This window comes from Emys orbicularis, chromosome 3 (assembly GCF_028017835.1).
Source record: "Emys orbicularis isolate rEmyOrb1 chromosome 3, rEmyOrb1.hap1, whole genome shotgun sequence".
In the NCBI taxonomy this organism is placed as follows: Eukaryota; Metazoa; Chordata; order Testudines; family Emydidae; genus Emys; species Emys orbicularis.
This window is the reverse complement of record NC_088685.1, coordinates 90790756-90807197: the sequence shown is the minus strand read 5'-3', so window position 1 is coordinate 90807197 and position 16442 is coordinate 90790756.

The following is a 16442-nucleotide window of genomic DNA, read 5'->3' as shown; positions in this document are numbered from 1 at the left end:
CTTTGTTAATGAACACCGTTGTCTTTATTACGGGTTTCGCGGTAAAGGGTTGAAACTGGAACGCAGACTGTGGTGGGGAGCGGGCGTAGTGATGGAAAGAACGCTTATAAACTCGAGGAATGACAGGCTCCTGCTCCTAGAGTGGTCCGCAGTGGTGGACTGGTTGTTTCAACGGAGCCTGCTACCCCTCCTTTTCGGGACTCTGTGTGTGGGAGCTATGTCACTTTGTGGCGGGGCAGGACGCTGCTGCGTGGCTCTGTGATCCAGGATAAGGACCGCTGCATAAGATCTCTAACCGCCCTCCCCCGCCACAAACTCACATAGCCCCCCCCCCCCCCACAGAACATAAAAACCACCTCCCAGACTGACCAGGGTGCCTAGTGACTGCAATGTGTGTGTGACCTGCTGCTGAACATGCCCCCCTGTCTGTACCCTGGTAAAGGTGACTGTCCTGTCCAATTACCAATCCCCTTCCCACCCTTCAAACACACTGTCCTCTAAAAGAACATGATGGAAACAGTAATTAAAAGAAACATATTTTTTATTAGCAACTAAACAGTTAGGGGATGAAACTGGGCCGGGGGCTTGGGTGAGGTGGGAAGGAAAGGACTTATCAAATTTTGGGGAATGAGAGCCTTCTGTTACTTGAGCAGTCTGCAGGGGTGGAGTGACAGTGTTCACGGCCCCTGCCGCCCCTCCTTCTTGGGACTTTGGGTGAGGGGGGTATGGGACTTTGTGGCGGGGGAGGGCGGTTAGAGATAGACTGCAGCGGGGCTCTGTCCTCCTGCCTCCGGTCCTGCAGAACATCCACAAGGCGCCGGAGCGTGTCCGTTTGCTCCCTCATTAGTCCAAGCAGCATTTGAGTCGCCTGCTGGTCTTCCTGACGCCACCTCTCCTCCCGTTCAATGTGTGATCGATGGATTTGGGACATGTTCTCCCTCCACTGGGTCTGCTGGGCCGCCTTGGCTCGGGAGCAGCCCATAAGTTCTGAGAACATGTCGTCCCGTGTCCTTTTCTTTCTCCGCCTAATCTGCGCCAGCCTCTGGGAGGGGGATGCCAAGGTAGGTCGGGAGACAGTCGCAGCTGTGGGATGTGAAAAAGGGAGTGAATTCTTCACAAAGATAATTTTTTGTGAACAATGAACATAGTCTTTCTCTGTGAAGAAGACCATGCACAGCACCTATCACATGCGCACTCAGGACAAGGTCGAATTTTCGGCCTTCGCATTCAGTGCCTGGGGTCTTGCACTGGAGATCAGAGAAGCGGGGCAGGACAGCGGAATTCGGGTAGCAGGCTGACATGGTAAGCCATAGACTTTTGGCTGCTTAAAACTTAAATTATAGCAGTGCCCTCCTTTCACATTCAAAGCAATGCTCCTAGCGTTGGCCAGTTCCTGCTGCCGGCAATCCGGCAAGCATGAACTCTGCCCCTGTCCCACCCCCTCGCGGCTGTCCCCGGGAAAGATCCCTGTATGCTGCCCCTCTCCCGCCTCCACCGCGTGGCTGTAAACCGCCGGCTACAGTTCTGTAAAGGAACAGGCAAGCAGTCCCAACAGTAACATTCCCCTAATTCAAAGCAGGTCACCATGAGTGACATCACTCTGCTGAGGATTTCTGGAACAGAGAAAGACCGCATGCTGCGTGAAAGCCAGCAAAAACCAGGTCCGTATGCCGCCATGCTCTGCAAGGCAATGATCCCGGAGTACTTGATGATAGCCTGGAGTGGAAAAGTTTCCTACCACGGAGGACCCAATAAGGCCGCTCTCCCCAGGAACCTCATGCAAAGGCTTTCCAATTACCTCCAGGAGAGCTTCGTGGAGATGTCCCATGAGGATTTTAGCTCTATCCCCGGACATATAGACCTTCTTTTCCAGTAGCTGCACTGGCAAGGACTAAAAAGTAGAGCGCCTAAGGCAAACTAATCATCATAAACTGGACATTGTTTGATTCTTTTGCAGTAGTTGTACTGCCAAGGACTAAAACGTTAAGCGCCTAGGACAAACTAATCATGAAAAACCCATTGTTAATATTGTTAATATTCCTGTTCTGTTCAAAATAAATGGTTACATGTTTTAAACACTTACCGACTGATCCTTCCCCTGATTCTGGCTCCGGGTTAACGCCTGGGGACAGTTGGTAGGGGATCTCTGTGAGGGTGATGAACAGATCCTGGCTGGCTGTCGACTGCCTCGTCCTCCTCATCTCCTTCCTCATCTTCCCCGTCCGCTAACATCTCCGAGGAAGCGGCCCTCAACAATATCCCATCCTCAGAGTCCACGGTCAGTGGTGGGGTAGTGGTGGCGGCCACACCTAAAATGGAATGCAGTGCCTCGTAGAAACGGCATGTCTGGGGCTGGGATCCGGAGTGTCCGTTTGCCTCTTTGGTCTTCTGGTACCCTTGTCTCAGCTCCTTGATTTTCACGCGGCACTGCGTTGCATCCCGGCTGTATCCTCTCTCTGTCATGGCTTTTGAGATCTTCTCGTAGATCTTTGCGTTCCGTCTTTTCGAGCGCAGCTCCGAAAGCACAGACTCATCGCCCCACACAGCGATCAGATCCAAGACTTCCCGATCAGTCCATGCTGGGGCCCTCTTTCTATTCTGGGATTGCATGGTCACCTCTGCTGGAGAGCTCTGCATCGTTGCCAGTGCTGATGAGCTCGCCACGATGTCCAAACAGGAAATGAGATTCAAACTGCCCAGACAGGAAAAGGAATTCAAATTTTCCCGGGGCTTTTCCTGTGTGGCTGGTCAGAGCATCCGAGCTCGGACTGCTGTCCAGAGCGTCAACAGAGTGGTGCACTGTGGGATAGCTCCCGGAGCTATTAGCGTCGATTTCCATCCACACCTACCCTAATTCGACATGGCCATGTCGAATTTAGCGCTACTCCCCTCATTGGGGAGGAGTACAGAAATCGAATTTAAGAGACCTCTATGTCGAACTAAATAGCTTTGTTGTGTGGACAGGTGCAGGGTTAATTCGATTTAACGCTGCTAAATTCGACATAACCTCCTAGTGTAGACCAGGCCCATGTGTCCATACGTCTGCATCCTCCCGAACAAATATTTTGAATTAGTATTTTAACAATATGGACCCAATTTGGCACTTTTTGGTCAAGCACAACCCCAAAAGGAAGGTGAAGGTGCTGGCTCAGACTACAGAAGATATGGGTTCCATTCCCTGCTCCACTACTAACTTCCTGTGTGACTTTCGGCAAGGCGATTAGGGTAAAATTTTGAAAACCAGCTCAATCTAATTTTAAAAAGTGATTTAGACACTTAGGCACCAAAGTCCCACTGACTTTGAATGAGTCACTTTTGAAAATGGGACTTCGGCACTTTTGAAAATGATATCCTAAGTCTCACTGAAAGTAAATAAGAGTCAGGCTACTTGTGCCTATGTCATTTAGGGACATATCCTCAAACGTATTTTATGTGCCTTTTAGTATTTGGGCTTTAGGGGCTTTTGAAAATTTCACAATTCATCTCTTTGAGCTTCTGTTCCCCATCCATAAAATGGGGATAGCAGCACTTCCCTACTTCCCAGGGGAGTTGTGAAGATAAATATATCAAAGATTGTGAGGTGCTCAGATACTACAGTACTGGGGACTCTACAGATACATTAGATACATTGACTTTAAGGGGATTTTGTTTAAGGAGTACAAGATAGAACTTCAATTTTTGTGAGAAATTTGTCAGTATAACAGATTTCTACAGGCATGTTATGGTAAGCAAGCTGTCAATATTAACATGTAGTTGCCTGATTCATTTGGTCCTATTGAAAATGGAATATTAGTTTGTGAGTGAGTTCATGCCACCATAACACATGGACAAAAATAGAGGCAGACAAGAGGCATATATGAGCATCAAAAGTATTTTCCAATTCCTTTTCAGGAATATGCTGGTTAAAGGGGATATATTTTCAATTTAATCCAGACAGCTAAATTAACTGAAATGACCATGTACATTGAGTTTTACTGTGTAGTTTAATGTGAATCAACAGAAAAAGTAATGCACCTGATTTCTGTATTACCTGTCAAACACCACCACACACAGCACATTGTGCATTACACTCTAATTATACCTGAAACAAGGTATTTTTGTGTTATGCATCTCTGGGCGAGGGCTATGGAATGAATGTGATAGTGAGCTTCCAAGCACAGGCAGTTTGAATTTGGCCCTGTTCATTCCATTTACTCCACACACATCAATAAGATCAGAAAATTTGTGGACACAGCTATAGAAAAAAAAAAGAGAATCAGAAGCAACCCAATGTGATGGCCCCAAGTCATTAAAAGCTGAGTACAGCGGTTTCTTCCTAATGTATCCTTCTTAAAGTGCAAACAATGTCTTTACATCACTTGCTGAGAGAATGCAGGTGTATGAAACAAGTTGTCATGAAACAAACTTACCTGTCTTTGGAAAACACTTTAATGAGTGTCCTCTGGACATAGAAAAAGGAAAACATTCTCTCTGCCCCAAGGACCTTACAGTCTAGATCAGACAAAATCATATGGAGTATGAAGAAGACCAAGCCTTCAATCCTGTGGGCCTCTGCAATCAAAAATAAAATGCATTAACACTATAGTGGTGGCGTTAGCACAATCTTATTCAATCCACAGTGTAAGGGGGAAATTGTCACTAGATTCAAACACTGGTTTCTTTAACAAACATTTGTTAAAGCGTCACTTCTTTTTCCTTCATGAAAATACATTGTGTCTCCTAGAATATGAATGGCTTTCCAAATACATATGAGCGTAAAAAGGAAAGAATCAACACTGATAATAGCAGCAACAGAAATAGCAGTAGTAACAGCATATTTAACTGTCTGTCTGCAAATAAAGCTAATGAAATCCCTCCTAATACACATTGGCAAAAACGTAATAAATTAATGAAAACCTATAAAGAATCTCATCATACCATCACTGTATGTGTAGGCAATGAAAGTAGGACAAGAAGCAATCAGATGAACTGTAGCAAGAGAGATTTAGGTTAGATGTTAGAAAAAAAATTCTAACTCTAAGGATTGTTAACTACTAAAATAGTCTACAAAGGGAGACTGTGTAATCCCCATCATTGGAGGTTTCTAAGAACAGGTTAGACAAACGCCTTTCAGGGATGGTCTAGGTTTACTTGATCCTTCCTCAGTGTGGGGGATGGACTAGATGACCTCTCAAGGCACTTTCCAGCCCTACATTTCTGTGATTTTATATTGTACTGTACTTGGCTAAATTTTGTCCTCGCACTTCATTGAATAGCTTGGCTTCCAGAGAGGATATTTCATTGTTTTCTGTAGTATAGGCTTACCACCTGTGATGGGGTGGACTAGGTCCTGAGGCCCCCTGCTGGAGGCCTTGTGGCTTTACCACATCCTGCCCCAGAAAAGGGCAGTAGAGAGGTTCTCCAAGCTGCCTAGAGCGGCTGTGAGGGAAGCAGCCAATCAGGGCCCAGCAGTCTCGTATAAGAAGAGCTGAGGGGCCAGTTCCTTGCTTGAGCTGGAGGAGAGTGGATGGTACTCTGGGTTGGCTGCTGGGACTCCCCCAAGATAAGACCCTGAGATAAGGGTGAAGAATGTGCTGGAGCCATGGGGAAGTGGCCCAGGGAATGCAGCTTATTTAAAGGGAGATGGCAGATGGCTGCTATCTATAGGGTCCCTGGGCTGGAACCCAGAGTAGAGGGTGGGCCTGGCTCCCCCCTTCTCCAGCCACTGGGAAAGTGGCCTCGACTTTGAGGCACTCCAGAAGGGGAACTGAACTGTAGTGGCCCAGCTGAAGAGCTGGGGCCAGAAAGGCCCTGAGAGGGTGAAGACACTGCCTCCAGGGAAGGAGACCTGGGGCACTGCTCTATTCTAGATCAGGGACAAACAGAGAGACATCAGAGGGCACTGAGAGAGGACTTGCTTGACTTGTACCCTGAAAGGGGTTTGCATTGTTTTTATCTCACAGGCAGACTGTGTATGACTTGGCCGGAGGGCTGAGTCACCAAAGACCCACCACAAACAGAGAGTGCAGGCACATGCACTTGACCAGGAGGTGCTTGCGAGAGGTGAGTGCGACCCCATTACACCATCCAACATTTCACTCTATTTGCAAACAGGACTCAGAATGTAGACAATGGCTTGTAATGGTCAAAATAAAGTGAACCCAAATTCCTAGCTTATGCAGAGAGCAACATTGGCATATCCAAATAACAGAAGAAGTAGATGTTGTTCTATTGCTTAAAGTAAAGATCTCCCATAATTTATTTTAATGCCAATTCCTTTTCATTAAAGTAGTTTTACATATTATTGGGTATGCAAGACAAAACAAAGAAAACATGTGTGATTGGTAGCCCTGAGTTGAACTCACTGATTGATGGCTAAAAAGGCAAAAGACTCACAATAACATCTGTTGCAAAAAGGCCCAAGGGTGGAAGCATAATGGGGATTTAATAGCTGCAACGTCTCAGCCATGTGGTACTTTCCTCATGAGTTCACATGGATAGGTGTGGGCTGAATATTTTCACTGAAGAACTGCAATGCTTCAGGATAAATCAGATGAGGTGGCAAACCAACAAATTGTTGTAGTTTGGTGGAAATTATCAGGTTACATAGATGGTAATAGAGTGGGATAATATTAGTATTAAGCAGATCAGCTAACATATGATGTTTTAAAAGAAAAAAAAACCACACAAGAACTTGCAGTGTATTAAGACTTTAGCATAACCTGGATGGTAATATTCTGTGACCCTTAGCTGAAACTGATAAGAATGTGTGACAGGCATATGGTGGAGGTGAGCAAGACCTGGCCAAATTATGCTCCAATTCAGACTGGTGTTGATCCAGTGCAATTCTATGAAGTACTGAGTTATTTGACAAATCAGCTCTCAACACAAGTGCTTTTGCCAATGTTACAAACAATAATTTGGGTTGGTTTGTTTGTTTTTAATGCAGTGCTACTAAAATAGCAAGCCTAGGACAATATCATATGAGGGTAATTGCTTCCAAACACGACTAACTCAGCATTATTGGCAAACCCAGAAAATACTCATCCATAGTAATGGAGGAATTGTGAATTCCTTCTCCAGGTGTCTCAGAGAAGCATATTAATGAACTGTGTCAAGTGGACAATATAAAAATATTGTACCTTATGTGCAGAATGTTATTGTTAAAGGATTGAGGCAGCAACAAGACCCCTTATAGAACAATAGAGACCAAAAAGAAGAGCTTGAAGAAAAGTTATTGTGATAGCCTGTATCCACAGCTGATGACCAATTGGCAGACTGACTCTGGAGAGACATAGAGCCAGAGGACAATGAATTGATTTTTTCCAGGGTTAAACCCCAATTTCAACCACAGACAGCATATTTCGTATTTCTCCCTTACCACCACCCACTAGGCAGAAATCATTAACTTTCTCAGTCATGAACTTTCAGGTCTAACTGCAAACATTTTCCAGTATACGAGCTTTGCAACACTGCAGCCTCTCTTTCACTGGGTTAGTTACAGTCACAGTGAGTGCACCACAGCACTGTGGAATAATGGGTTTTAGAAGAACAGAGCCTGAGAAGGCCAACTGGCAAGCAAATAACCTTCTCAGAGTACAAGTGCAAAGGAAATTAAAGTCATGAGAGATTCTCTCCCTTCTCCTTCATGCTTAATACAAAAGCCTTCTTGGTGCTTCCTGTAGGCATACCCTTTTCCCACCCTGCATGGTGTTGATTGGCTTCCACCACCATTGAAGTCAGCTTTCAGGAAGTGGTCAGCATTTTCCAAGATCAAGCTCTGTCTTTTTAAATGAAAAGGCAGCCTGAGCTCATTTTCCAAGGCATGTGAAGATGTGCACCATCAGTTGCTCAGGGGTAGGTCAAACTATCAGTCTCTGAAATTCAAGCCTCAGTTCTCACTCCCTCACATAATCTCCAAGACCGATGGGCCAATGTTACTGTAAAATGGCTTCTTTTTGAATATCACTCTTCTTTCATAAACTGCTTTTTGTTCCTGATCCTAGGAAAGTTTGACATGTTTCAGCTTCACAAAGGCCAAATTTTCCAAATGCAAGAGCTTAAGCTGCATCTGCAAAATCTGTGTATACATGTAGTGCATGCAAACAACCTGCATCTGTAGTAAATTGTGTAATTACAAATGCAAATAGTACTTGCACATGCAATTACCAGATTGCCATGTGCATATGAAGGCTCTGCAGGTGTAAATCATCTGTATTCTGAAGGTTTAGTATTATGGATTTGTTTTAAATGGACAAGAACAGTAAGACTGAAAAAAATCATGGAGGCAAGGAATTACAGCTGATGTTTGGCCTTTATTCAGAGCTGTGGGCAAACTTACACATCATTCTAGAGGTACTAATAGCCGAACACCATGAGATGAGGTAAAATGAGATAAAGGTACAGTACCTGAGGCCTTCCCAGATTTTGTGTGATTAAGGCAGTCCCTCATTATTTGTAATAGCTTTTTGTATTGAGATTGTTGCTTACCACAGATGGACATTTTAATGAATAATTACATGATTAAAAGGTAACTTCAGTGCTGTATTTATTATTCATTAGCTAGCACTGTACTATATTTGTTCATTAGTAGTCAGAAAGAACTATGCAGTAAATGGGTCCTAATCAATGGATGGAATTATAGCTAAAGTAGTAACTTTATCAAAAGGATAACAGGCTTATGCTCTAACAACCATGCATTATGTGCAAGATATTGAATGTTCACCTGTGAGCTTTTAATTTCGGTAGAAGGTTTCTTGAACTATGTAATTAGCTCACTAATCAAATACTCTCCTCTGAGAATCCCTCCTTGTACCTAGCCAACTCCCCTTCTGTTTAGGGCAGAGCTGGGCAAACTACGGCCTGTGGGCCACATCCGGTCCACGGGACCCTCCTGCCTGGCCCCTGAGCTCCTGGCCCGGGAGGCTAGCCCCTGGCCCCTCCCCTACTGTTCCCCCTCCCCCGCAGCCTCAGCTCACTGCACCGCCAGCGCAATGCTCTGGGCAGCTTAGCTGCGAGCTCTCGCCGGGCAGCGCAGCTGCAGAGCTGCGGCCTGACCCGTGCTCTGTGCTGCGCGGTGGCTTGGCTGGCTCCAGCCGAGCAGCATGGCTGCCTGTCCTGGTGCTCTGGGCGGCATGGCTGTAGCGCCACCAGCCATTGGTGCTCCAGGCAGTGTGGTAAGGGGGCAGGGAGCAGGGGGGGTTGGATAGAGGGCAGAGGAGTTCGGGGTAGTGGTGGTCAGGGGGTGTAGATGGGGTCAGGGCGGTCAGAGGGTGGGGAACAGGGGGGTTGAATGGGGGCAGGGGGGGGCAGTCAGGAAGGAGAGGGGGGTTGGATGGGGCAGCGGGGGGCAGTCAGGGGCAGGGGTTTCAGGGGCAGCCAGGGAGAAGTGGGGGATTGGATGGGGCAGGGGTCCCGGGGGGGGGCAGTCAGGAATGAGAGGAGGGCTTGGATGGGGCAGTGGGGGGCAGTCAGGGGCGGGGAATCCGGGGGCAGTCAGGGGACAGGGAGGGTCGATGGGGCAGGAGTCCCAGGGGGACCGACAGGGGGGATTGGATGGGTCAGGAGTCCCGGGGGAGCCTTCAGGGGGTGAGAAGCAGGGGGGGTTGGCCAGGGGGTAGGGGCTGGGCCGCGCCTGGTTGTTTGGGGAGGCACAGCCCTCCATACAATTTCGGAAACCCGATGTGGCCCTCAGGCCAAAAAGTTTGCCCGCCCCGGTGACTGCAGAGCTCCTCCCTACAGTCTCTCCTCCTCACCACTCCCAATTTCCTCTCTTTATAAACCTATCCCCAGCTCGTCTCCCAGCTGGGCTTCATCCACCATTAGGCCTTATCAGTCCCTGCCCTCCTACAGGTACAGCCCATAAGGTTAATTGGCCTGTTTTACTTCTTCACTCCATCACAGGCTCCTTGGGGCTAGACCCAAAAAGGAATTTAAACATCCTAACTGCCGCTTTAGGTACCTAAGTCCAAAATTTAGCTACTCAAAACCCCTGCTCAGCTGCCATCTAACCCTGCAGAGATCTAAATTGCGTAGGCACCCAAGTTTCTGCTGATAAAGTCCCCTAGGTTCCTAAAGATCTTCCAGCCACCTCAGTGCTGACACCTAACTTGCACCAAAAAGCAAATGTGGTCTTCAAACTAAGTCTCCTGCCTATCGCATCTGAGAGTCCCGATCCAGTAGGCATGCTCTGAGGTTGCCTAACTGATTGGGGTTCAACTCAAAACAGTGTTGCTGCTATTATAATATTTATCCCAGCTGTTAGAGCACACAGGCAGGATGTGGGAGACTCAGGCTCAAACCCCTTGCTGCGGATCAGGCATTTTAACCACCATTTCTCAGGAGAGTATCCTAACCACTGGACTATGGTATATCCATAGTCCATATATACCCATATATGGGGAAGGAATCATTACTGTTGAAACTGTTCCACTTTGTACACTGCTATTGAATTGCGATGTAGACATTCAGGCTCAGGCTGGAGCCTGAGCTCTGGGACGCCATGAGGGGGGAAGATCCCTGAACCCAGGCTCCAGTCTGAGCCCAAAAGTCTACACTGCAATTAAGCAACCCCATAGCCCAAGCCCAGCAAGCACAAATCAGGCCAGCCTGGGATATTTAATTGCTATGTCGATGTCCAACTCATTTTTCAAAATGGGACTCGTGCTTTTGTAAAATTTACCATAAGTGATTTGCCCACGGTCAAAAGACTAAATTACTGGCAGAGCTAGAAATAGAACCCGGGGTCCTGAATCCCAGCCACGCCTCTTCTCAACTTTCTGTTATCCTGAGCAGGGCCGGCTCCAGGGTTTTTGCCGCCCCAAGCGGGGGGAGGGGAAAAAAAAGCCGCGATCGCCAGCAGCAATTCGGCGGAAGGTCCTTCGCTCCAAGTGGGAGTGAGGGACTGTCCGCCGAATTGCCGCCGAATAGCTGGACGTGCCGCCCCTCTCCAGAGTGGCCTCCCCAAGCACCTGCTTGGCAAGCTGGTGCCTGGAGCCGGCCCTGATCCTGAGGCCTATGGGTTTGGAGAATTCCTCACAGGCATGATCCTTCTCCTGCAAATACTTAAATATGTGTGTCACTTTACTCATATAAGTAGAGCCAATTATATATGTGTATAAGGTTCATCCATTTCAATTTTAAATGCGTTTAGAGAATGGGCTTCCACCATTTTTCTAAAGAGAATGGCTACACCAAAGGGACTAATGGTAACTTTTTTCCACCATAAGTTTTTCCAATCACGATACTTGAAGCATGCTTATAATGGATCATGGAAATGAAAATCAAGAGAAAAAGGATCCCTTTCCCCCTCCTCTGCTTCCCCATAACCATCTTGCTTCTCTCCTTTATCAGTAAGTTCCATCTGTCAGCATGAATGAATGCACTTGCGATTAGGAGAAACATATTACTTTATTTCTATTGTATTCATTATGAATATGCAGCAAGACTTCTCTGACATGATATGACATTTGGGAAACATGCAATAAATACAAATACAAATGAAGATGACTACTTAATCTGAAAAGACACAGAGATACTGAATCCCACTTGTGTTTCTGCTTGACATTTAAGTGTGTTAGTGGTGTGCAAATTTTTCACTATGCCAGAAAAATCTTCTGTTAAAGGTTTCTCAACATACAGAGAAAGCAGGGCAGTTTGCAAAGTCCAAATTGCATAATCTATTTTAAGTGTGCAAGATCCCCATGAAACAATCAAACTGAAATAACCAAGGCAGCAGTTCACAAGCACTGTGACAAATTCATGAATAATGATACAACATACTTTGGTCAGAGGCAGAAACTGGGTTTTAGGATGCATGATGAATTTGTTGACTCATTAAATGTGGGGAAATTAACAGGCTTAACAAACACAATATTATTTTAAATATTTATTTTATACATATATATTTCCATATGTATCTACAAAATGCAGTAGGCTAATTCTCACTTACACTAAGGCCGCTTTACACTGCTCTGACTGTGTAGAGAACTTAAAGTGGATACAAATGTGAAATGTGTCAATGAGAATTAGTCCCAATGTCTCCCATGTCATGGATTCCCACTATCTGGTCAAGCAATATATGTAATGAGGTAAAAAAAAAAAAAAAAAAAAAGCTGAAGTATGTGCAATTATGGCAGATGAGACCAGGGACTTCAGCAGGGGAACATAATGTATTGAATATAAACAACTTGGCTTCTATTAAATGGTTTTATGCTTCGTCTATGAAAAGTGATTAATTGTCCAGGCATCAGCATTTTAATTCAAACACACTCTGGTAAAGTCTTGACTCTCTTTGGGAAACCTTGCAGGTGTTTCCTTTAAGACACTGAGTTTTAAGACGGTGCATCTGATATAAGCAGCAGTTCTGGTGAAAGGGTACAAAATATGCTTTTTTTTTTTGCGGGGGACCCTTTTTTATTTTCACATATCTATACTAATTTAATTCTTGTCTTGGCAGTAGACACCTCAAAGCCTACAGCAGTGGCAACAGGATTTTTCTTATCTATAGTCCCTGAAGGTTCTCTTGTCAACATGTGTGGATAGTGCATTGTTCAGAAAAAAAATGCAGAAAGAGAAACGTCTTTTAAAGGAAGCAGTAGAACTTAAAAGAATTGTTGCTGCATGATGTGTTTGCCAATGCAATGCTATTTACAGTTGGAATGTCAGCATAGATTACATACTAGCCTTTCTTCAGAAACAGTTGTTTCCTTATAGACAAGACAAGAGTGTTTACTGTGGCTTTACATTCTCTAAAGATGTTTAAAATTTAAATGGACGAACCCAAGAAGCTTCAGAGTCTTTGGACCAGAGCCTCTATATCTCCTGCTCCCACCCATGAATGGTTAGGGGATGTCCCTGGGAGTACTGGAGCCATGGCAGCAAGGTCGCAGCAAGAGCACATAGGCAGAGCAAGTTCCTTGGGGATGCTCTAGTCAGTTGTAACCTAGAGCAGGCTTGAGTAGTCCCATTGATTTTAATGGGATTACTCATCTGTTTAAACTTAATCATGTGCTTAAGTGCTCTGGGTCTAAATTATATCAGGTAAATCCTGCTGATGAAAATACTACAACTACCTTTCTTGAAAAATTCAATCACTTTCCATTCCAGTCCCTGTAAAACCCAGAAGTGCAAGAACTGAAAGCTAATGGAAGAAAAAAATTAACCGGGTATTCCAGAGCCAGCCAAAAGATTTCATTCACTTCCTAGAAAAGGGCAAAAGTTTGAGGTTTTCCAGAACTATTTCTCCTATCCCTATTTAAAGTAGACTAGAGAATACATCATAAGGAACAGTTTTTCATATATAAGGAGATAAACCTGAAGACCTATACCTTGTGTTACAAGTAAATACCTTAACCTTTAATTTCCTGGCTTTTTCATACTTGTGTTTTGCAGGCTTTGCCTTCCCCCTTCCACTATATAATAGTTATATAGATAATCTATGTTCCCTAGAATCCTTGCAAAGCTTCACAAATGCATTGCTGAAGCTGATTAGTCAATTCGCAAAGCCCAGGCAATAGACAATTTGCAAACTTCTCCAGGGTGGGAGACATTAGAAGTTCACAGCATACAAATGAGGTGTCAGACTCCTAAAGCAGCAGTGAATATCTTTAAAAAATATGTAGAACTGTCTCTGGGAGGCAATAGGTCAAGTTAATGTATACAACATTTGAAGGTTCTAGATTAAATGATTTCTGAGATGTGATGCCACAAAAAATAAGAATTTCTCTAATATGAAATACAACCATATCTCAGAAATGGTACAGCCAATTCACTGAAGGAAAGATGTGGTGGTATGGAGCTGGTTCTGTCTGTAATATGCCACTCTGGGATTCTCCAGCCTGCCCTTTTAGGGATGTTTTGCATTGTCCAAGCAGTGCAAAGCAGTCACAAGTGGGACAGCCTACATCTCTGCCTATATGCATTCTAACCAAGCTTCCATTAAAACATACTGTTTTCTATGCAAGTGCTGAATTAGTCTTAGGTGACTGCTTCAGCTGACTGTCTCCTATTTCAAAGTCCTGCTCCTTTTCATTTCCCCCCTTCTTTGGATGCTGGTCACCTTCACTTGTCCCAAGTTCTTAAGATTTAAGTGATCACAGTGTCTGCAAACTCTGACAGTGCTCCAGAGTTCTCCTATCTCTTGAGCTCAGCAGGAATAAATCTCTGCTCCTGCTGAGCTGAATTATTACACAGTGCGGGAATGAAGTACTTGTGAATTAGCATGGGGAGCATCAGAAGGAGATGGGGGATGATCATGAGAAAAGATGTGGCTCCTCAGGGAATAGAGAAACAGGACAGGAGATCCACTGAGGCAGCAAAGGATACAGAGAATACAACTTACTATATAATATATATAGCTTTTCCTAACGAAAAATGACAATAGTCAAGCGTCACTATACAGACATTCTTGTACCTGTTGATTACATACCGGTGCTACTGAAGCAACAACATCCATTGTGTAAAATGAGAGTTTGATGTTTGTCTCTTATTCTCAGTCTAGAAATGTTGCTGTTAATTTCTTTCCCGTGTCTTGGATTTCTATGAAAAATGTCAAACTGTTAAGTAATATTTTACTTAAATGCAAAACTTTGAATGTGAAGTAATGTTTACATCCCAGCATGAAAAACTTAGTGGGTCAAATCTTCAGCAAGTATCAATCAGTATTGCTGATTTACACTGAGGATCTGCACCTATATTCCAGTGGCTAATACTGAAATTTACAAATTGGTGGGAAAACTTTTAACATAAACTGATCACATTGAAAAATGTACATGTCAGTGAGCAAATATTTACATAACAGACGGCTTTATGTATAGCCCATCAAATAAATAAACAACAATATAATTAATAGAAGAAAATATTAAAGTTGTTATGTACTAGTTTTCCAGAATATTTGTGTGTGTGTGTGTGTGTGTGTGCGCGCAAAGTTTAGAGGAACCAGAAAAAAAATCAGATGTTGCCAAAATTTCAGATTAAAATGTTTACATTAAAAAGCATATTTAACTTTTAGAGGTAAAACAACTACAGAAGAATTTATTGACCAAGTTACAGGGTATCTGAAAACTGGATTTATTTATTGGCTATAGACTGTAACCCCTTCTATGGGGCTATTATTATTATCCTATTATTGAAACACACAGGGACCCTAGATGGGATTAGAACCACACTTTGTACAATGCCAGCAAACACACGATGAAAGTTTCCCATCCTGATAACCATGCAATCTAAGTCAAGGCCAACAAATGGATGTAAGAACTGATGGAAGGGGAAGGGAGTAGGAAGGCAACAGCCATAGGAAAACTACCAACCAGCTCCATAATATTTGGATTAATTATCTTTCAGTGGTGGGTTTGTCTTTAGTAGCATACATTCTTATGATTCTTTAATAATCGTCTATTATCTGTAAAAGCCAGAGTCTCATTCTACCATGTGAAAACTCTTATGATTATTTTACCTGTTGTGGCATTTGAGAAACTGCCACATAAAAAGAAAAAAAAAACATGGCATATGATTGCCAATCTGCATTAGATTTAAATAGTAGAAGGAATTTGACTGAGCAAACCATTTCATTTTTTATAGTTAGCAGTACGGAAACCAGGAACTCAGTTGGGCTGACACTGCAGAAATGGCAAAGATACTTGATGGATCTGTTGTGGTTGCTGAAAATATGCTGCAGGAGGCAGCTGCTACAAAAATTTCTGTAGCTCTCAGAAAAGAAAGAAAAAGAAGAGGGGGGGGAGGGAGACACTTACCCTATTGGCTTCAAGATGAGACTCTTTTGGTAATGACAGCTGTAGGAAATTGTAATATCAAGCTACACATCCCTTCCAATAACCCTGCCTACTGCTACATAAGTGCATTTCATAATTTTAGCCAACATGTTAGGGGAAATAGATCATTATTTTATAGTACTCACTGTGAATTGTCCAAGTCTATTCAACCATACAGATGGCAAAGCATGATCATCAGTGACAGCGCTGCAACAAACAGTTTTTATTTTTCAAACCCATTTGAACAGCAGCAGACAATGGAGAGAGTAGATTGTTACACAGATGCTAAGTGAGGAACAAGACGTAAGTGTCTTAGTATTGCTGGGTCCATAAAATCTGCATATTCTCTCCCCTAGACAGTCTTAGTGGACCTTCGGTTTTTCCATGAATTTATTTTGCTTTTGCACCGAAGGGGAACATATGGATTTATACTAGTAAAAACCATTGTCCTTTCTAGCCAAATATTAGAGTGGTTTGTATCATTATGACCACCAATACTTCATATTTAAATAAAGCTGCATTCTGTATACAGTTTAACTACATTGGTTCTTGGCAATGCGAGCTCTAAAGATATTGGGCCATTTCCAATCCCATTCTAAATCCAGAATAATTCCATTAAATTCTTTACTTCACTGGAGTTACTCTGGATTTTGACAGGTGTAACAAATATCAGAATTTTTCCCATTGGCTTAA